Source organism: Medicago sativa, chromosome 8, assembly GCF_051527215.1.
Source record: "Medicago sativa cultivar Bolivia chromosome 8, Bolivia_mono, whole genome shotgun sequence".
Lineage (NCBI taxonomy): Eukaryota > Viridiplantae > Streptophyta > Magnoliopsida > Fabales > Fabaceae > Medicago > Medicago sativa.
This window is the reverse complement of record NC_140756.1, coordinates 60,368,756-60,391,406: the sequence shown is the minus strand read 5'-3', so window position 1 is coordinate 60,391,406 and position 22,651 is coordinate 60,368,756. Positions and strand designations below refer to the sequence as shown.

Genomic DNA, 22,651 nt, shown 5'->3' with positions numbered 1-22,651 from the left:
GATCCGGTCAGCGAAGAATATGACAAAGGCATAATGGATATGACTTTATTTAAGTATGATAAGAAGGATATATGTAAGGATATGTGCTATGACAAGAAAAAAAAATGCAGGTAAGAGTCGAAAGGTTTCTTTTTGCAACTCAAATTAAAGATTGAATTATCAAGTGTGAGGCCGGTATTAAAAGAAGAAGTGTTATGCAGGATGAGGTGACATTGTGTGAACGTAACCGGATATGATGTTTTGAAGATTCTCGTAATTTGTTCTCAGAATGAGGAGATGAGATAATGTTATGAGGGTCAAGGATCCTATATGAATTATGTTATGCAATTATGCGAGTCTCCAAGATATGCATGTAAGTCAAGAAAGAATAAGAAAGAAGTTACTTTAAAGTTCAAGAATTTCATTCTGGATGGAGATATAAATCATGAGTTATGCACGATTAAGTGCATACTCTCTTATGTCAGACCTGTTAAACGATCACGATACTTGCTATGAAGATTTTGAACTATGATTTAAAAACTCTTAAATTTAAAATGGATATTGAGAGACTTGGAAACGAAATTATTTAAACATGACAATTTTTCACAAAATTCTTTTAAAAGATTATGTCTCTATTCATTCCAAGGATCCGAATACTCATGTTTAGAAAACTTTTTAAAGTAATATGTTAGAACGAGTATCGTTATGATTTAACAAGAAGCGACATTAGGAAGTATGCGATTGTTATGGTGAGTAAGATGTGTTGATGTAACCAACAAAGTTGCTCGAAAAGTATTATGAAGCGCACAAGTATATGATAAGAGTATTCAAATGCAAAAGGTTTAACTCAGAAGTTTTAAGAGCATGTAAGTTACGAGATGGGTTGACGAATGTTATATGTATAGGCGTAATTAATTTCACCTCTCTATGACAAGTTATATGAGTCATCCATAAATTTGGGTGCAATAGGAATGGTAATGAGATCGAAAGATTTCTTAAGACTCTGAAAAGAGACAAGAGATTCGTAGAATCGTCAAGATAAGTAATGTTGGAGTGAGGAAAATGTCTCATGGTACACTAAGTAGACTGATGTATGAATTATACGTAACACGATAGGATCATGTATACATGAAAAGATGTTTTAACGTTACAAGTAAGCACTGCAGGGCAAACCTGGTTTCTGGTAGGATTCCAGTTAAAAGGCAAATCCTGAGTGTTCATGTTTATGACAAGATACCATTAGGAATGGTTATGTTAAGCGGGTAAGATCCGAGTCTGGGACCATAAGTTTATGTCTAGAAAGGTAAGCTCTGAGTCATGATATGTTAAGAAGACCCTAATTTTGAGTGATGTTAGGATTAAGAAGGCTATGTTCAGTTACATGCAGGTTAAGACCAAGATGAGAAAATTATACGATGAACTTCTTGATAATGTATGATTAGAACATGTTTGGCTCAGACCATATATGGTAAGTTTTGTCATGATGATTGGTAGTCGATCTCTAAATTTCGAGGACGAAATTTCTTTAAGGGGGGTAGAGTGTAACATCCCGCTCGTCTGCTAATGGAAAGTTTATCTGACAAACGTATCAGAGGACTAAGAGTCATAGAAAACGAGTATGGTGAAGAATGTTATGTACGATGGAGGATATTATTAAGTGATATTAGTAAAGTATGGACTTATGTATCAGAGTCAATCGAACACGCTTAAGGCAAGGGCATAATGGTAATTGCTCGCAAAAGGGGTATTTAAGTGATTTTGGCTCCAAAATCTCTCATTTCCAATTCTCTTTCTCTCTCTAGGTTTTGAGAAGAGAATTCTCTCCTCCTTCTCTCTAACCCACGCCCTCCCTCTCCACTCTAAATCATCCAATCTTCCTCTAAACATGATCAAGCAAGGATTAAGGTGGTTTAGCAAGCAAGAAGCAAGTGGAGGAAAGGATTTAAGCATGGTTTTGGATGGAAGCTAAAGATTGAGAATGAATCAAAAGCTAGAGTTGATGCTTGAAGCTTGAAGTTATGCAAGAAACATGTTTAGGTGAGTTCCATAGATAGTTTACCTACCTTTGGTTGTGTAAATTCATGTTAGAAAGGATTGAATTATGTTTATGTGAGGTTTAGAACCCTAATGTTCTCTTGATCAATTCTTGTGATTTATATGTTAAAATTGCCATGAGATATGTTTAAATAAGTCTATGTATGTTGTTGGATGGATTTGGTGCATTACAGGGTCGAATTGGACGAGTTTTGGGTCGAAAATGGCGAAAACCCGCGGCCGGAACACGCGAAAACGCAGAATTCGCAGCGCTGCGCCTGTACAAGGGCGCTAGGCGCCCAAACTCAGAGAGGCCAGCGCTAGGCGCCCTCCCTCTGGCGCCAGGCGCCCCAGACAGGACAACGTTCGCGTTGTTCTGCGCTCGGGTGCTTGGGGACAGTCGCGTGGGGGTCCGTAGCAATCGTTTCGAAGTGTTCTTTCACTGTTTTTACTTATCTTTCTACTGGAACAAGTTTGGCTTTATCAAATCATGAAATTTGTAAACGGCTCATAACTTGGGTTTATGGCATTTTCGGTCTTTAGTAAGTATTGAAAATTTGCACGCATCGTCAATTGATCCTTGCATCCTTAATCGTGGCAATCTTAGCATGTAACACGAGGGTGGCTCAAGAGAGCTTAAGTATGATGGGGTAGTAATAAGCTAAGAAAGAAAATGTATGTAGAGCCTCGGCTTAGCTAGTCGAGAACTAGTATGTTTAGCAAGAATCCCTAGAAAGATAAGACGCGAAGTGTAATCTCTTCGCACAAGAGCTAGTATGATTTAGCAAGTACGTAAGCCGTGGTTTGACTAGTTAGTCTCTTCACCATGATTAGGTATGTTTATGAACAAGTATAGGTTACCAATAATCGGATCGATCAAGGTTCCGAGGTAAACATGTATGTATGATTATGTTTAACTTATGCACGACAAGACTATGACTAATAAGTGTAGGTGACATGTCTCTTGGTATCCACATCAGGGGGATACAAGGGGTTCTCATTATGAGAACGATTCAAGCCGTAAGGGACCCGCATGTCACCGAGTAAGCAAGACGTAGGTGTTCGTGTCTCTCATTATCCACGCCAGGGGGATACGGGAGGTTCTCGACCTAAGGGGAACGGTTTAAGCCGCAAGGGACCCGCACGACACCGAGGGAGTCCGATGTACGTACATCGGTCATGTATGGGATTGATCTCGGGGTTACTCCACCCGGGACTATCCGTAAAATGAATCAAGATAATAACTGTTTGTTCAACGCTAACCAATTAATGAACTTAGACACGATTATGTTTATTATGATTATGATTATGTTATGTTTATGCTCATGATTGAGCCCATGTATGATTATGTTTAAGAACAAGAACAAGAGCATGATATGTTATTAGACGGGAGCTAGATATGTATAGGACAAGTAAAGAAAGCTATGCCGTGACGACCTTAGGTTTCCCTAATCGTCCGGTTTAGAATCATGTCATGAATATGCTATGTTATTTATGTTTAGGCCTTGTTACGTATAGCGTACACTTGGCAATGCGGTTTAGGTTCCCTCAACCGCCATGACATGTATAGGTGAGAAGCCTATAACAAGTAAGATATGACTATGACGGCTCTAGTATGCACTACCGTCTAAGTTTGCAAGTCCCCACACACGTATAATCAACCGTCAGGTTGTAATGTAGACACGTGGTGACCGTAGGTTTTCCCTTGAGGTTACCTATAGCCTAGGAATTAGGGGAACTCACTGAGACATTATGTCTCATCCCAATCCTTATTTGTTTCAGATAAGCAGGATGTTTATGCATGTTCGGAGCCGGATGGATATTACTTCAAGGGTTCGTTCGTGAAGCTGCAGGATGTTATGGACTTCAAGGATGTATTTTTACGTATGGATGAGTTGTATTGTATTATTATTTATACGAACGGAACTTGATGTAAATATTATTCATTCGAAGTTTTTAATTGTTGTATATTTTAATGTATCCAGTACTAATATTAACGCACGTGCCAGACTTTCTAGATACGTCTGGTATGGGTGTTACAATTGGTATCAGAGCAGGTCGATTCAGATCGTGCCTTGGGTCATTAGATTACAACTAAGGTAGTGGGACCATTGGGTTCCAGGTAAAAGTTCTAATTGTTGTTGTTAGTTGAGCCTGATCAACTCAATTTAGCATTCGACGATTGGAATGGATGCCTGAGAGCTGAATAGGACCCAGGAGGAATGAAGTATATGATGAAGTAGTTTGATCGTGCCAAAAGGTGGCCGGTGAACTAATCAAGTACAAGTGTGAATCCTCCGGGAATGTAAGGCATGTTAAGAAAGAACGCTCCGACAAATTCGAGTATGATGTTAGTGATACTTTAAGTATCCGTAAGTGAAGAAGTTGGATATATATATATTCTGGAACGTAAGTGTGAGACTACAATTGAAGGATAAGTCGACACATGTTGATGGAATTAGTAAGCTCTCAGGGATTGAGATATGAGAACAAAGATTTATATGTTCAGCGAGAATAAGGTTCTAATAGTGAATGAAGTTGAGCACATGTATGTTGGATGAAGTTGAAGTCTTATGTGGAATTTTATGTCAAGTGATATGATGAACAAGACAATGGTTCCTAATATGCCGTGAATTGAATTGATTGGTGTTAATGCTTGTCGTGCAACAGTTATGAATTTTTTTTTTTTTTATGATGACCAAAATGAATGATGTGCATCAGATTACTTGAGAAAATGAGATTTTTATGTGAAGTATGTTTTCTTGAAAACTAATTTTTAGAAAATACGCCAATAGCGAAAATTTGGCTAATAGCGAAATTACTCCAGAGGATTTCGCTAATAGCGAAACTGGGGCGAAAATTTTCAGTTTTTCCAAAAACTGTCATTTTGTCTCTAGGGCCTTAGTAGCTATTGGGGGTTGTTTTTACAATCTTTTAGGTAACCAACACTCTCTATAACATCAAGTATCGAATGCACATCACATCCTATGATTTCTAAGGAAGAAAATGCATGGACAACTATTAACGGAATCAATCCGGTTCAAGGTAACATTAGAAGTTAACGTGGCAGGAGCTGGCGAAGAACTTGGGTCAAGAGTTTTAAGGTTTGACTTATGGAACGGATTAAGTGGATGCAAAGACATGAGATGGAAAGTAAAGTGGTAGAGAATTATACGAATGTCACAAGATTTTCAGGTTTTATGAAGTCATGAGTACCCCCGGATCTATGTTTTGCTTAATTGAATTGCTAAAGCCCGTTAAATGTTGAATTCAAAAGTTTACAAGATTTTAGAAAGGTAGACACATATGGGTGATTGGAGTTGATGTTTATAGATTTTAAAATGGAATTTTGTAGGTACCGGTTGTTACGACTCACGTAGAGTGGGCTAAACTCACGGGAACTAAAGTTAGATGACACAGTTGTGTTGTCAACTTATTCCGTGATTTTAGAGCAACGACTGGGGCCAAACTTATTACGTTTTTATATAAAGAGAAATTGTCAACGCCAATGACCCGTGTGTTGTATTATAATGTTTTCTTAAAGAAAGAAATTAACGAGCAAGCATCCGTTGATTACGCAAAACATAGTATACGAGAATACAGGGATGCAATGAAGCAAGATCAAGAAAAGCATGTATAATTTATGACGAGTCTTCTATGGGAAATTCGAGATTGCTCGGAGACAAGTTTAAAGTACGATAAGTATATGTCATAAGGTAAACTCGACTAAGGAGAAAGTAGGGTCTATCCTCAAGTAAAGTATTATGGTAATGTGACAAGTCTACCGTGAGATTCAACCTTATAAGGTAATGAAAGGTGTAAGATTTTGGCATTGGTTACCACATGATAGGTCTTGACAAGAGTTCAAGAAGATGATGCTCATATGTAAAGTTTCAGTTGTCTTAATGGATTAGAATATTGGTTAAAGCTAACTGGTGGGAATCAGAGTGGCGCAACGAAAGTTAATAGATAAAGTTTCGGACAGTAACCATGGAACTTGAAAGTAAGAGTCTTCTTAAGAGGTATTATGGAACAAGCGAGGAGTTCTCGGAATATTGAATAAGTAATGAGACTGATCCGGTCAGCGAAGAATATGACAAAGGCATAATGGATATGACTTTATTTAAGTATGATAAGAAGGATATATGTAAGGATATGTGCTATGACAAGAAAAAAAAAATGCAGGTAAGAGTCGAAAGGTTTCTTTTTGCAACTCAAATTAAAGATTGAATTATCAAGTGTGAGGCCGGTATTAAAAGAAGAAGTGTTATGCAGGATGAGGTGACATTGTGTGAACGTAACCGGATATGATGTTTTGAAGATTCTCGTAATTTGTTCTCAGAATGAGGAGATGAGATAATGTTATGAGGGTCAAGGATCCTATATGAATTATGTTATGCAATTATGCGAGTCTCCAAGATATGCATGTAAGTCAAGAAAGAATAAGAAAGAAGTTACTTTAAAGTTCAAGAATTTCATTCTGGATGGAGATATAAATCATGAGTTATGCACGATTAAGTGCATACTCTCTTATGTCAGACCTGTTAAACGATCACGATACTTGCTATGAAGATTTCGAACTATGATTTAAAAACTCTTAAATTTAAAATGGATATTGAGAGACTTGGAAACGAAATTATTTAAACATGACAATTTTTCACAAAATTCTTTTAAAAGATTATGTCTCTATTCATTCCAAGGATCCGAATACTCATGTTTAGAAAACTTTTTAAAGTAATATGTTAGAACGAGTATCGTTATGATTTAACAAGAAGCGACATTAGGAAGTATGCGATTGTTATGGTGAGTAAGATGTGTTGATGTAACCAACAAAGTTGCTCGAAAAGTATTATGAAGCGCACAAGTATATGATAAGAGTATTCAAATGCAAAAGGTTTAACTCAGAAGTTTTAAGAGCATGTAAGTTACGAGATGGGTTGACGAATGTTATATGTATAGGCGTAATTAATTTCACCTCTCTATGACAAGTTATATGAGTCATCCATAAATTTGGGTGCAATAGGAATGGTAATGAGATCGAAAGATTTCTTAAGACTCTGAAAAGAGACAAGAGATTCGTAGAATCGTCAAGATAAGTAATGTTGGAGTGAGGAAAATGTCTCATGGTACACTAAGTAGACTGATGTATGAATTATACGTAACACGATAGGATCATGTATACATGAAAAGATGTTTTAACGTTACAAGTAAGCATTGCAGGGCAAACCTGGTTTCTGGTAGGATTCCAGTTAAAAGGCAAATCCTGAGTGTTCATGTTTATGACAAGATACCATTAGGAATGGTTATGTTAAGCGGGTAAGATCCGAGTCTGGGACCATAAGTTTATGTCTAGCAAGGTAAGCTCTGAGTCATGATATGTTAAGAAGACCCTAATTTTGAGTGATGTTAGGATTAAGAAGGCTATGTTCAGTTACATGCAGGTTAAGACCAAGATGAGAAAATTATACGATGAACTTCTTGATAATGTATGATTAGAACATGTTTGGCTCAGACCATATATGGTAAGTTTTGTCATGATGATTGGTAGTCGATCTCTAAATTTCGAGGACGAAATTTCTTTAAGGGGGGTAGAGTGTAACATCCCGCTCGTCTGCTAATGGAAAGTTTATCTGACAAACGTATCAGAGGACTAAGAGTCATAGAAAACGAGTATGGTGAAGAATGTTATGTACGATGGAGGATATTATTAAGTGATATTAGTAAAGTATGGACTTATGTATCAGAGTCAATCGAACACGCTTAAGGCAAGGGCATAATGGTAATTGCTCGCAAAAGGGGTATTTAAGTGATTTTGGCTCCAAAATCTCTCATTTCCAATTCTCTTTCTCTCTCTAGGTTTTGAGAAGAGAATTCTCTCCTCCTTCTCTCTAACCCACGCCCTCCCTCTCCACTCTAAATCATCCAATCTTCCTCTAAACATGATCAAGCAAGGATTAAGGTGGTTTAGCAAGCAAGAAGCAAGTGGAGGAAAGGATTTAAGCATGGTTTTGGATGGAAGCTAAAGATTGAGAATGAATCAAAAGCTAGAGTTGATGCTTGAAGCTTGAAGTTATGCAAGAAACATGTTTAGGTGAGTTCCATAGATAGTTTACCTACCTTTGGTTGTGTAAATTCATGTTAGAAAGGATTGAATTATGTTTATGTGAGGTTTAGAACCCTAATGTTCTCTTGATCAATTCTTGTGATTTATATGTTAAAATTGCCATGAGATATGTTTAAATAAGTCTATGTATGTTGTTGGATGGATTTGGTGCATTACAGGGTCGAATTGGACGAGTTTTGGGTCGAAAATGGCGAAAACCCGCGGCCGGAACACGCGAAAACGCAGAATTCGCAGCGCTGCGCCTGTACAAGGGCGCTAGGCGCCCAAACTCAGAGAGGCCAGCGCTAGGCGCCCTCCCTCTGGCGCCAGGCGCCCCAGACAGGACAACGTTCGCGTTGTTCTGCGCTCGGGTGCTTGGGGACAGTCGCGTGGGGGTCCGTAGCAATCGTTTCGAAGTGTTCTTTCACTGTTTTTACTTATCTTTCTACTGGAACAAGTTTGGCTTTATCAAATCATGAAATTTGTAAACGGCTCATAACTTGGGTTTATGGCATTTTCGGTCTTTAGTAAGTATTGAAAATTTGCACGCATCGTCAATTGATCCTTGCATCCTTAATCGTGGCAATCTTAGCATGTAACACGAGGGTGGCTCAAGAGAGCTTAAGTATGATGGGGTAGTAATAAGCTAAGAAAGAAAATGTATGTAGAGCCTCGGCTTAGCTAGTCGAGAACTAGTATGTTTAGCAAGAATCCCTAGAAAGATAAGACGCGAAGTGTAATCTCTTCGCACAAGAGCTAGTATGATTTAGCAAGTACGTAAGCCGTGGTTTGACTAGTTAGTCTCTTCACCATGATTAGGTATGTTTATGAACAAGTATAGGTTACCAATAATCGGATCGATCAAGGTTCCGAGGTAAACATGTATGTATGATTATGTTTAACTTATGCACGACAAGACTATGACTAATAAGTGTAGGTGACATGTCTCTTGGTATCCACATCAGGGGGATACAAGGGGTTCTCATTATGAGAACGATTCAAGCCGTAAGGGACCCGCATGTCACCGAGTAAGCAAGACGTAGGTGTTCGTGTCTCTCATTATCCACGCCAGGGGGATACGGGAGGTTCTCGACCTAAGGGGAACGGTTTAAGCCGCAAGGGACCCGCACGACACCGAGGGAGTCCGATGTACGTACATCGGTCATGTATGGGATTGATCTCGGGGTTACTCCACCCGGGACTATCCGTAAAATGAATCAAGATAATAACTGTTTGTTCAACGCTAACCAATTAATGAACTTAGACACGATTATGTTTATTATGATTATGATTATGTTATGTTTATGCTCATGATTGAGCCCATGTATGATTATGTTTAAGAACAAGAACAAGAGCATGATATGTTATTAGACGGGAGCTAGATATGTATAGGACAAGTAAAGAAAGCTATGCCGTGACGACCTTAGGTTTCCCTAATCGTCCGGTTTAGAATCATGTCATGAATATGCTATGTTATTTATGTTTAGGCCTTGTTACGTATAGCGTACACTTGGCAATGCGGTTTAGGTTCCCTCAACCGCCATGACATGTATAGGTGAGAAGCCTATAACAAGTAAGATATGACTATGACGGCTCTAGTATGCACTACTGTCTAAGTTTGCAAGTCCCCACACACGTATAATCAACCGTCAGGTTGTAATGTAGACACGTGGTGACCGTAGGTTTTCCCTTGAGGTTACCTATAGCCTAGGAATTAGGGGAACTCACTGAGACATTATGTCTCATCCCAATCCTTATTTGTTTCAGATAAGCAGGATGTTTATGCATGTTCGGAGCCGGATGGATATTACTTCAAGGGTTCGTTCGTGAAGCTGCAGGATGTTATGGACTTCAAGGATGTATTTTTACGTATGGATGAGTTGTATTGTATTATTATTTATACGAACGGAACTTGATGTAAATATTATTCATTCGAAGTTTTTAATTGTTGTATATTTTAATGTATCCAGTACTAATATTAACGCACGTGCCAGACTTTCTAGATACGTCTGGTATGGGTGTTACAATTGGTATCAGAGCAGGTCGATTCAGATCGTGCCTTGGGTCATTAGATTACAACTAAGGTAGTGGGACCATTGGGTTCCAGGTAAAAGTTCTAATTGTTGTTGTTAGTTGAGCCTGATCAACTCAATTTAGCATTCGACGATTGGAATGGATGCCTGAGAGCTGAATAGGACCCAGGAGGAATGAAGTATATGATGAAGTAGTTTGATCGTGCCAAAAGGTGGCCGGTGAACTAATCAAGTACAAGTGTGAATCCTCCGGGAATGTAAGGCATGTTAAGAAAGAACGCTCCGACAAATTCGAGTATGATGTTAGTGATACTTTAAGTATCCGTAAGTGAAGAAGTTGGATATATATATATTCTGGAACGTAAGTGTGAGACTACAATTGAAGGATAAGTCGACACATGTTGATGGAATTAGTAAGCTCTCAGGGATTGAGATATGAGAACAAAGATTTATATGTTCAGCGAGAATAAGGTTCTAATAGTGAATGAAGTTGAGCACATGTATGTTGGATGAAGTTGAAGTCTTATGTGGAATTTTATGTCAAGTGATATGATGAACAAGACAATGGTTCCTAATATGCCGTGAATTGAATTGATTGGTGTTAATGCTTGTCGTGCAACAGTTATGAATTTTTTTTTTTTTTATGATGACCAAAATGAATGATGTGCATCAGATTACTTGAGAAAATGAGATTTTTATGTGAAGTATGTTTTCTTGAAAACTAATTTTTAGAAAATACGCCAATAGCGAAAATTTGGCTAATAGCGAAATTACTCCAGAGGATTTCGCTAATAGCGAAACTGGGGCGAAAATTTTCAGTTTTTCCAAAAACTGTCATTTTGTCTCTAGGGCCTTAGTAGCTATTGGGGGTTGTTTTTACAATCTTTTAGGTAACCAACACTCTCTATAACATCAAGTATCGAATGCACATCACATCCTATGATTTCTAAGGAAGAAAATGCATGGACAACTATTAACGGAATCAATCCGGTTCAAGGTAACATTAGAAGTTAACGTGGCAGGAGCTGGCGAAGAACTTGGGTCAAGAGTTTTAAGGTTTGACTTATGGAACGGATTAAGTGGATGCAAAGACATGAGATGGAAAGTAAAGTGGTAGAGAATTATACGAATGTCACAAGATTTTCAGGTTTTATGAAGTCATGAGTACCCCCGGATCTATGTTTTGCTTAATTGAATTGCTAAAGCCCGTTAAATGTTGAATTCAAAAGTTTACAAGATTTTAGAAAGGTAGACACATATGGGTGATTGGAGTTGATGTTTATAGATTTTAAAATGGAATTTTGTAGGTACCGGTTGTTACGACTCACGTAGAGTGGGCTAAACTCACGGGAACTAAAGTTAGATGACACAGTTGTGTTGTCAACTTATTCCGTGATTTTAGAGCAACGACTGGGGCCAAACTTATTACGTTTTTATATAAAGAGAAATTGTCAACGCCAATGACCCGTGTGTTGTATTATAATGTTTTCTTAAAGAAAGAAATTAACGAGCAAGCATCCGTTGATTACGCAAAACATAGTATATGAGAATACAGGGATGCAATGAAGCAAGATCAAGAAAAGCATGTATAATTTATGACGAGTCTTCTATGGGAAATTCGAGATTGCTCGGAGACAAGTTTAAAGTACGATAAGTATATGTCATAAGGTAAACTCGACTAAGGAGAAAGTAGGGTCTATCCTCAAGTAAAGTATTATGGTAATGTGACAAGTCTACCGTGAGATTCAACCTTATAAGGTAATGAAAGGTGTAAGATTTTGGCATTGGTTACCACATGATAGGTCTTGACAAGAGTTCAAGAAGATGATGCTCATATGTAAAGTTTCAGTTGTCTTAATGGATTAGAATATTGGTTAAAGCTAACTGGTGGGAATCAGAGTGGCGCAACGAAAGTTAATAGATAAAGTTTCGGACAGTAACCATGGAACTTGAAAGTAAGAGTCTTCTTAAGAGGTATTATGGAACAAGCGAGGAGTTCTCGGAATATTGAATAAGTAATGAGACTGATCCGGTCAGCGAAGAATATGACAAAGGCATAATGGATATGACTTTATTTAAGTATGATAAGAAGGATATATGTAAGGATATGTGCTATGACAAGAAAAAAAAAATGCAGGTAAGAGTCGAAAGGTTTCTTTTTGCAACTCAAATTAAAGATTGAATTATCAAGTGTGAGGCCGGTATTAAAAGAAGAAGTGTTATGCAGGATGAGGTGACATTGTGTGAACGTAACCGGATATGATGTTTTGAAGATTCTCGTAATTTGTTCTCAGAATGAGGAGATGAGATAATGTTATGAGGGTCAAGGATCCTATATGAATTATGTTATGCAATTATGCGAGTCTCCAAGATATGCATGTAAGTCAAGAAAGAATAAGAAAGAAGTTACTTTAAAGTTCAAGAATTTCATTCTGGATGGAGATATAAATCATGAGTTATGCACGATTAAGTGCATACTCTCTTATGTCAGACCTGTTAAACGATCACGATACTTGCTATGAAGATTTTGAACTATGATTTAAAAACTCTTAAATTTAAAATGGATATTGAGAGACTTGGAAACGAAATTATTTAAACATGACAATTTTTCACAAAATTCTTTTAAAAGATTATGTCTCTATTCATTCCAAGGATCCGAATACTCATGTTTAGAAAACTTTTTAAAGTAATATGTTAGAACGAGTATCGTTATGATTTAACAAGAAGCGACATTAGGAAGTATGCGATTGTTATGGTGAGTAAGATGTGTTGATGTAACCAACAAAGTTGCTCGAAAAGTATTATGAAGCGCACAAGTATATGATAAGAGTATTCAAATGCAAAAGGTTTAACTCAGAAGTTTTAAGAGCATGTAAGTTACGAGATGGGTTGACGAATGTTATATGTATAGGCGTAATTAATTTCACCTCTCTATGACAAGTTATATGAGTCATCCATAAATTTGGGTGCAATAGGAATGGTAATGAGATCGAAAGATTTCTTAAGACTCTGAAAAGAGACAAGAGATTCGTAGAATCGTCAAGATAAGTAATGTTGGAGTGAGGAAAATGTCTCATGGTACACTAAGTAGACTGATGTATGAATTATACGTAACACGATAGGATCATGTATACATGAAAAGATGTTTTAACGTTACAAGTAAGCACTGCAGGGCAAACCTGGTTTCTGGTAGGATTCCAGTTAAAAGGCAAATCCTGAGTGTTCATGTTTATGACAAGATACCATTAGGAATGGTTATGTTAAGCGGGTAAGATCCGAGTCTGGGACCATAAGTTTATGTCTAGCAAGGTAAGCTCTGAGTCATGATATGTTAAGAAGACCCTAATTTTGAGTGATGTTAGGATTAAGAAGGCTATGTTCAGTTACATGCAGGTTAAGACCAAGATGAGAAAATTATACGATGAACTTCTTGATAATGTATGATTAGAACATGTTTGGCTCAGACCATATATGGTAAGTTTTGTCATGATGATTGGTAGTCGATCTCTAAATTTCGAGGACGAAATTTCTTTAAGGGGGGTAGAGTGTAACATCCCGCTCGTCTGCTAATGGAAAGTTTATCTGACAAACGTATCAGAGGACTAAGAGTCATAGAAAACGAGTATGGTGAAGAATGTTATGTACGATGGAGGATATTATTAAGTGATATTAGTAAAGTATGGACTTATGTATCAGAGTCAATCGAACACGCTTAAGGCAAGGGCATAATGGTAATTGCTCGCAAAAGGGGTATTTAAGTGATTTTGGCTCCAAAATCTCTCATTTCCAATTCTCTTTCTCTCTCTAGGTTTTGAGAAGAGAATTCTCTCCTCCTTCTCTCTAACCCACGCCCTCCCTCTCCACTCTAAATCATCCAATCTTCCTCTAAACATGATCAAGCAAGGATTAAGGTGGTTTAGCAAGCAAGAAGCAAGTGGAGGAAAGGATTTAAGCATGGTTTTGGATGGAAGCTAAAGATTGAGAATGAATCAAAAGCTAGAGTTGATGCTTGAAGCTTGAAGTTATGCAAGAAACATGTTTAGGTGAGTTCCATAGATAGTTTACCTACCTTTGGTTGTGTAAATTCATGTTAGAAAGGATTGAATTATGTTTATGTGAGGTTTAGAACCCTAATGTTCTCTTGATCAATTCTTGTGATTTATATGTTAAAATTGCCATGAGATATGTTTAAATAAGTCTATGTATGTTGTTGGATGGATTTGGTGCATTACAGGGTCGAATTGGACGAGTTTTGGGTCGAAAATGGCGAAAACCCGCGGCCGGAACACGCGAAAACGCAGAATTCGCAGCGCTGCGCCTGTACAAGGGCGCTAGGCGCCCAAACTCAGAGAGGCCAGCGCTAGGCGCCCTCCCTCTGGCGCCAGGCGCCCCAGACAGGACAACGTTCGCGTTGTTCTGCGCTCGGGTGCTTGGGGACAGTCGCGTGGGGGTCCGTAGCAATCGTTTCGAAGTGTTCTTTCACTGTTTTTACTTATCTTTCTACTGGAACAAGTTTGGCTTTATCAAATCATGAAATTTGTAAACGGCTCATAACTTGGGTTTATGGCATTTTCGGTCTTTAGTAAGTATTGAAAATTTGCACGCATCGTCAATTGATCCTTGCATCCTTAATCGTGGCAATCTTAGCATGTAACACGAGGGTGGCTCAAGAGAGCTTAAGTATGATGGGGTAGTAATAAGCTAAGAAAGAAAATGTATGTAGAGCCTCGGCTTAGCTAGTCGAGAACTAGTATGTTTAGCAAGAATCCCTAGAAAGATAAGACGCGAAGTGTAATCTCTTCGCACAAGAGCTAGTATGATTTAGCAAGTACGTAAGCCGTGGTTTGACTAGTTAGTCTCTTCACCATGATTAGGTATGTTTATGAACAAGTATAGGTTACCAATAATCGGATCGATCAAGGTTCCGAGGTAAACATGTATGTATGATTATGTTTAACTTATGCACGACAAGACTATGACTAATAAGTGTAGGTGACATGTCTCTTGGTATCCACATCAGGGGGATACAAGGGGTTCTCATTATGAGAACGATTCAAGCCGTAAGGGACCCGCATGTCACCGAGTAAGCAAGACGTAGGTGTTCGTGTCTCTCATTATCCACGCCAGGGGGATACGGGAGGTTCTCGACCTAAGGGGAACGGTTTAAGCCGCAAGGGACCCGCACGACACCGAGGGAGTCCGATGTACGTACATCGGTCATGTATGGGATTGATCTCGGGGTTACTCCACCCGGGACTATCCGTAAAATGAATCAAGATAATAACTGTTTGTTCAACGCTAACCAATTAATGAACTTAGACACGATTATGTTTATTATGATTATGATTATGTTATGTTTATGCTCATGATTGAGCCCATGTATGATTATGTTTAAGAACAAGAACAAGAGCATGATATGTTATTAGACGGGAGCTAGATATGTATAGGACAAGTAAAGAAAGCTATGCCGTGACGACCTTAGGTTTCCCTAATCGTCCGGTTTAGAATCATGTCATGAATATGCTATGTTATTTATGTTTAGGCCTTGTTACGTATAGCGTACACTTGGCAATGCGGTTTAGGTTCCCTCAACCGCCATGACATGTATAGGTGAGAAGCCTATAACAAGTAAGATATGACTATGACGGCTCTAGTATGCACTACTGTCTAAGTTTGCAAGTCCCCACACACGTATAATCAACCGTCAGGTTGTAATGTAGACACGTGGTGACCGTAGGTTTTCCCTTGAGGTTACCTATAGCCTAGGAATTAGGGGAACTCACTGAGACATTATGTCTCATCCCAATCCTTATTTGTTTCAGATAAGCAGGATGTTTATGCATGTTCGGAGCCGGATGGATATTACTTCAAGGGTTCGTTCGTGAAGCTGCAGGATGTTATGGACTTCAAGGATGTATTTTTACGTATGGATGAGTTGTATTGTATTATTATTTATACGAACGGAACTTGATGTAAATATTATTCATTCGAAGTTTTTAATTGTTGTATATTTTAATGTATCCAGTACTAATATTAACGCACGTGCCAGACTTTCTAGATACGTCTGGTATGGGTGTTACAATTGGTATCAGAGCAGGTCGATTCAGATCGTGCCTTGGGTCATTAGATTACAACTAAGGTAGTGGGACCATTGGGTTCCAGGTAAAAGTTCTAATTGTTGTTGTTAGTTGAGCCTGATCAACTCAATTTAGCATTCGACGATTGGAATGGATGCCTGAGAGCTGAATAGGACCCAGGAGGAATGAAGTATATGATGAAGTAGTTTGATCGTGCCAAAAGGTGGCCGGTGAACTAATCAAGTACAAGTGTGAATCCTCCGGGAATGTAAGGCATGTTAAGAAAGAACGCTCCGACAAATTCGAGTATGATGTTAGTGATACTTTAAGTATCCGTAAGTGAAGAAGTTGGATATATATATATTCTGGAACGTAAGTGTGAGACTACAATTGAAGGATAAGTCGACACATGTTGATGGAATTAGTAAGCTCTCAGGGATTGAGATATGAGAACAAAGATTTATATGTTCAGCGAGAATAAGGTTCTAATAGTGAATGAAGTTGAGCACATGTATTTTGGATGAAGTTGAAGTCTTATGTGGAATTTTATGTCAAGTGATATGATGAACAAGACAATGGTTCCTAATATGCCGTGAATTGAATTGATTGGTGTTAATGCTTGTCGTGCAACAGTTATGAAATTATTTTTTTTTTTATGATGACCAAAATGAATGATGTGCATCAGATTACTTGAGAAAATGAGATTTTTATGTGAAGTATGTTTTCTTGAAAACTAATTTTTAGAAAATACGCCAATAGCGAAAATTTGGCTAATAGCGAAATTACTCCAGAGGATTTCGCTAATAGCGAAACTGGGGCGAAAATTTTCAGTTTTTCCAAAAACTGTCATTTTGTCTCTAGGGCCTTAGTAGCTATTGGGGGTTGTTTTTACAATCTTTTAGGTAACCAACACTCTCTATAACATCAAGTATCGAATGCACATCACATCCTATGATTTCTAAGGAAGAAAATGCATGGACAACTATTAACGGAATCAATCCGGTTCAAGGTAACATTAGAAGTTAACGTGGCAGGAGCTGGCGAAGAACTTGGGTCAAGAGTTTTAAGGTTTGACTTATGGAACGGATTAAGTGGATGCAAAGACATGAGATGGAAAGTAAAGTGGTAGAGAATTATACGAATGTCACAAGATTTTCAGGTTTTATGAAGTCATGAGTACCCCCGGATCTATGTTTTGCTTAATTGAATTGCTAAAGCCCGTTAAATGTTGAATTCAAAAGTTTACAAGATTTTAGAAAGGTAGACACATATGGGTGATTGGAGTTGATGTTTATAGATTTTAAAATGGAATTTTGTAGGTACCGGTTGTTACGACTCACGTAGAGTGGGCTAAACTCACGGGAACTAAAGTTAGATGACACAGTTGTGTTGTCAACTTATTCCGTGATTTTAGAGCAACGACTGGGGCCAAACTTATTACGTTTTTATATAAAGAGAAATTGTCAACGCCAATGACCCGTGTGTTGTATTATAATGTTTTCTTAAAGAAAGAAATTAACGAGCAAGCATCCGTTGATTACGCAAAACATAGTATACGAGAATACAGGGATGCAATGAAGCAAGATCAAGAAAAGCATGTATAATTTATGACGAGTCTTCTATGGGAAATTCGAGATTGCTCGGAGACAAGTTTAAAGTACGATAAGTATATGTCATAAGGTAAACTCGACTAAGGAGAAAGTAGGGTCTATCCTCAAGTAAAGTATTATGGTAATGTGACAAGTCTACCGTGAGATTCAACCTTATAAGGTAATGAAAGGTGTAAGATTTTGGCATTGGTTACCACATGATAGGTCTTGACAAGAGTTCAAGAAGATGATGCTCATATGTAAAGTTTCAGTTGTCTTAATGGATTAGAATATTGGTTAAAGCTAACTGGTGGGAATCAGAGTGGCGCAACGAAAGTTAATAGATAAAGTTTCGGACAGTAACCATGGAACTTGAAAGTAAGAGTCTTCTTAAGAGGTATTATGGAACAAGCGAGGAGTTCTCGGAATATTGAATAAGTAATGAGACTGATCCGGTCAGCGAAGAATATGACAAAGGCATAATGGATATGACTTTATTTAAGTATGATAAGAAGGATATATGTAAGGATATGTGCTATGACAAGAAAAAAAAAATGCAGGTAAGAGTCGAAAGGTTTCTTTTTGCAACTCAAATTAAAGATTGAATTATCAAGTGTGAGGCCGGTATTAAAAGAAGAAGTGTTATGCAGGATGAGGTGACATTGTGTGAACGTAACCGGATATGATGTTTTGAAGATTCTCGTAATTTGTTCTCAGAATGAGGAGATGAGATAATGTTATGAGGGTCAAGGATCCTATATGAATTATGTTATGCAATTATGCGAGTCTCCAAGATATGCATGTAAGTCAAGAAAGAATAAGAAAGAAGTTACTTTAAAGTTCAAGAATTTCATTCTGGATGGAGATATAAATCATGAGTTATGCACGATTAAGTGCATACTCTCTTATGTCAGACCTGTTAAACGATCACGATACTTGCTATGAAGATTTCGAACTATGATTTAAAAACTCTTAAATTTAAAATGGATATTGAGAGACTTGGAAACGAAATTATTTAAACATGACAATTTTTCACAAAATTCTTTTAAAAGATTATGTCTCTATTCATTCCAAGGATCCGAATACTCATGTTTAGAAAACTTTTTAAAGTAATATGTTAGAACGAGTATCGTTATGATTTAACAAGAAGCGACATTAGGAAGTATGCGATTGTTATGGTGAGTAAGATGTGTTGATGTAACCAACAAAGTTGCTCGAAAAGTATTATGAAGCGCACAAGTATATGATAAGAGTATTCAAATGCAAAAGGTTTAACTCAGAAGTTTTAAGAGCATGTAAGTTACGAGATGGGTTGACGAATGTTATATGTATAGGCGTAATTAATTTCACCTCTCTATGACAAGTTATATGAGTCATCCATAAATTTGGGTGCAATAGGAATGGTAATGAGATCGAAAGATTTCTTAAGACTCTGAAAAGAGACAAGAGATTCGTAGAATCGTCAAGATAAGTAATGTTGGAGTGAGGAAAATGTCTCATGGTACACTAAGTAGACTGATGTATGAATTATACGTAACACGATAGGATCATGTATACATGAAAAGATGTTTTAACGTTACAAGTAAGCACTGCAGGGCAAACCTGGTTTCTGGTAGGATTCCAGTTAAAAGGCAAATCCTGAGTGTTCATGTTTATGACAAGATACCATTAGGAATGGTTATGTTAAGCGGGTAAGATCCGAGTCTGGGACCATAAGTTTATGTCTAGCAAGGTAAGCTCTGAGTCATGATATGTTAAGAAGACCCTAATTTTGAGTGATGTTAGGATTAAGAAGGCTATGTTCAGTTACATGCAGGTTAAGACCAAGATGAGAAAATTATACGATGAACTTCTTGATAATGTATGATTAGAACATGTTTGGCTCAGACCATATATGGTAAGTTTTGTCATGATGATTGGTAGTCGATCTCTAAATTTCGAGGACGAAATTTCTTTAAGGGGGGTAGAGTGTAACATCCCGCTCGTCTGCTAATGGAAAGTTTATCTGACAAACGTATCAGAGGACTAAGAGTCATAGAAAACGAGTATGGTGAAGAATGTTATGTACGATGGAGGATATTATTAAGTGATATTAGTAAAGTATGGACTTATGTATCAGAGTCAATCGAACACGCTTAAGGCAAGGGCATAATGGTAATTGCTCGCAAAAGGGGTATTTAAGTGATTTTGGCTCCAAAATCTCTCATTTCCAATTCTCTTTCTCTCTCTAGGTTTTGAGAAGAGAATTCTCTCCTCCTTCTCTCTAACCCACGCCCTCCCTCTCCACTCTAAATCATCCAATCTTCCTCTAAACATGATCAAGCAAGGATTAAGGTGGTTTAGCAAGCAAGAAGCAAGTGGAGGAAAGGATTTAAGCATGGTTTTGGATGGAAGCTAAAGATTGAGAATGAATCAAAAGCTAGAGTTGATGCTTGAAGCTTGAAGTTATGCAAGAAACATGTTTAGGTGAGTTCCATAGATAGTTTACCTACCTTTGGTTGTGTAAATTCATGTTAGAAAGGATTGAATTATGTTTATGTGAGGTTTAGAACCCTAATGTTCTCTTGATCAATTCTTGTGATTTATATGTTAAAATTGCCATGAGATATGTTTAAATAAGTCTATGTATGTTGTTGGATGGATTTGGTGCATTACAGGGTCGAATTGGACGAGTTTTGGGTCGAAAATGGCGAAAACCCGCGGCCGGAACACGCGAAAACGCAGAATTCGCAGCGCTGCGCCTGTACAAGGGCGCTAGGCGCCCAAACTCAGAGAGGCCAGCGCTAGGCGCCCTCCCTCTGGCGCCAGGCGCCCCAGACAGGACAACGTTCGCGTTGTTCTGCGCTCGGGTGCTTGGGGACAGTCGCGTGGGGGTCCGTAGCAATCGTTTCGAAGTGTTCTTTCACTGTTTTTACTTATCTTTCTACTGGAACAAGTTTGGCTTTATCAAATCATGAAATTTGTAAACGGCTCATAACTTGGGTTTATGGCATTTTCGGTCTTTAGTAAGTATTGAAAATTTGCACGCATCGTCAATTGATCCTTGCATCCTTAATCGTGGCAATCTTAGCATGTAACACGAGGGTGGCTCAAGAGAGCTTAAGTATGATGGGGTAGTAATAAGCTAAGAAAGAAAATGTATGTAGAGCCTCGGCTTAGCTAGTCGAGAACTAGTATGTTTAGCAAGAATCCCTAGAAAGATAAGACGCGAAGTGTAATCTCTTCGCACAAGAGCTAGTATGATTTAGCAAGTACGTAAGCCGTGGTTTGACTAGTTAGTCTCTTCACCATGATTAGGTATGTTTATGAACAAGTATAGGTTACCAATAATCGGATCGATCAAGGTTCCGAGGTAAACATGTATGTATGATTATGTTTAACTTATGCACGACAAGACTATGACTAATAAGTGTAGGTGACATGTCTCTTGGTATCCACATCAGGGGGATACAAGGGGTTCTCATTATGAGAACGATTCAAGCCGTAAGGGACCCGCATGTCACCGAGTAAGCAAGACGTAGGTGTTCGTGTCTCTCATTATCCACGCCAGGGGGATACGGGAGGTTCTCGACCTAAGGGGAACGGTTTAAGCCGCAAGGGACCCGCACGACACCGAGGGAGTCCGATGTACGTACATCGGTCATGTATGGGATTGATCTCGGGGTTACTCCACCCGGGACTATCCGTAAAATGAATCAAGATAATAACTGTTTGTTCAACGCTAACCAATTAATGAACTTAGACACGATTATGTTTATTATGATTATGATTATGTTATGTTTATGCTCATGATTGAGCCCATGTATGATTATGTTTAAGAACAAGAACAAGAGCATGATATGTTATTAGACGGGAGCTAGATATGTATAGGACAAGTAAAGAAAGCTATGCCGTGACGACCTTAGGTTTCCCTAATCGTCCGGTTTAGAATCATGTCATGAATATGCTATGTTATTTATGTTTAGGCCTTGTTACGTATAGCGTACACTTGGCAATGCGGTTTAGGTTCCCTCAACCGCCATGACATGTATAGGTGAGAAGCCTATAACAAGTAAGATATGACTATGACGGCTCTAGTATGCACTACTGTCTAAGTTTGCAAGTCCCCACACACGTATAATCAACCGTCAGGTTGTAATGTAGACACGTGGTGACCGTAGGTTTTCCCTTGAGGTTACCTATAGCCTAGGAATTAGGGGAACTCACTGAGACATTATGTCTCATCCCAATCCTTATTTGTTTCAGATAAGCAGGATGTTTATGCATGTTCGGAGCCGGATGGATATTACTTCAAGGGTTCGTTCGTGAAGCTGCAGGATGTTATGGACTTCAAGGATGTATTTTTACGTATGGATGAGTTGTATTGTATTATTATTTATACGAACGGAACTTGATGTAAATATTATTCATTCGAAGTTTTTAATTGTTGTATATTTTAATGTATCCAGTACTAATATTAACGCACGTGCCAGACTTTCTAGATACGTCTGGTATGGGTGTTACAATTGGTATCAGAGCAGGTCGATTCAGATCGTGCCTTGGGTCATTAGATTACAACTAAGGTAGTGGGACCATTGGGTTCCAGGTAAAAGTTCTAATTGTTGTTGTTAGTTGAGCCTGATCAACTCAATTTAGCATTCGACGATTGGAATGGATGCCTGAGAGCTGAATAGGACCCAGGAGGAATGAAGTATATGATGAAGTAGTTTGATCGTGCCAAAAGGTGGCCGGTGAACTAATCAAGTACAAGTGTGAATCCTCCGGGAATGTAAGGCATGTTAAGAAAGAACGCTCCGACAAATTCGAGTATGATGTTAGTGATACTTTAAGTATCCG

The 22,651-nt window shown here is 38.2% G+C and overlaps 4 long non-coding RNA genes across 4 annotated transcripts; all 4 read left to right on the top strand.

The window, feature by feature from the left end:
- Positions 1-1,316: 1,316 nt before the first annotated feature.
- On the top strand, positions 1,317-3,981 carry LOC146900123 (uncharacterized). The gene is made up of 2 exons (XR_015022979.1): positions 1,317-2,016; positions 3,796-3,981. It is a non-coding gene; the product is annotated as an uncharacterized LOC146900123 (long non-coding RNA).
- Positions 3,982-7,246: 3,265 nt separating this feature from the next.
- LOC146900122 (uncharacterized) lies at positions 7,247-10,069 on the top strand. The gene is made up of 2 exons (XR_015023414.1): positions 7,247-8,104; positions 9,884-10,069. It is a non-coding gene; the product is annotated as an uncharacterized LOC146900122 (long non-coding RNA).
- Positions 10,070-13,068: 2,999 nt separating this feature from the next.
- Positions 13,069-16,157, top strand: LOC146900121 (uncharacterized). Its single transcript, XR_015022999.1, has 2 exons — positions 13,069-14,192; positions 15,972-16,157. It is a non-coding gene; the product is annotated as an uncharacterized LOC146900121 (long non-coding RNA).
- A 3,000-nt stretch (positions 16,158-19,157) lies between these two features.
- LOC146900120 (uncharacterized) lies at positions 19,158-22,246 on the top strand. The gene is made up of 2 exons (XR_015022998.1): positions 19,158-20,281; positions 22,061-22,246. It is a non-coding gene; the product is annotated as an uncharacterized LOC146900120 (long non-coding RNA).
- Positions 22,247-22,651: the final 405 nt, after the last annotated feature.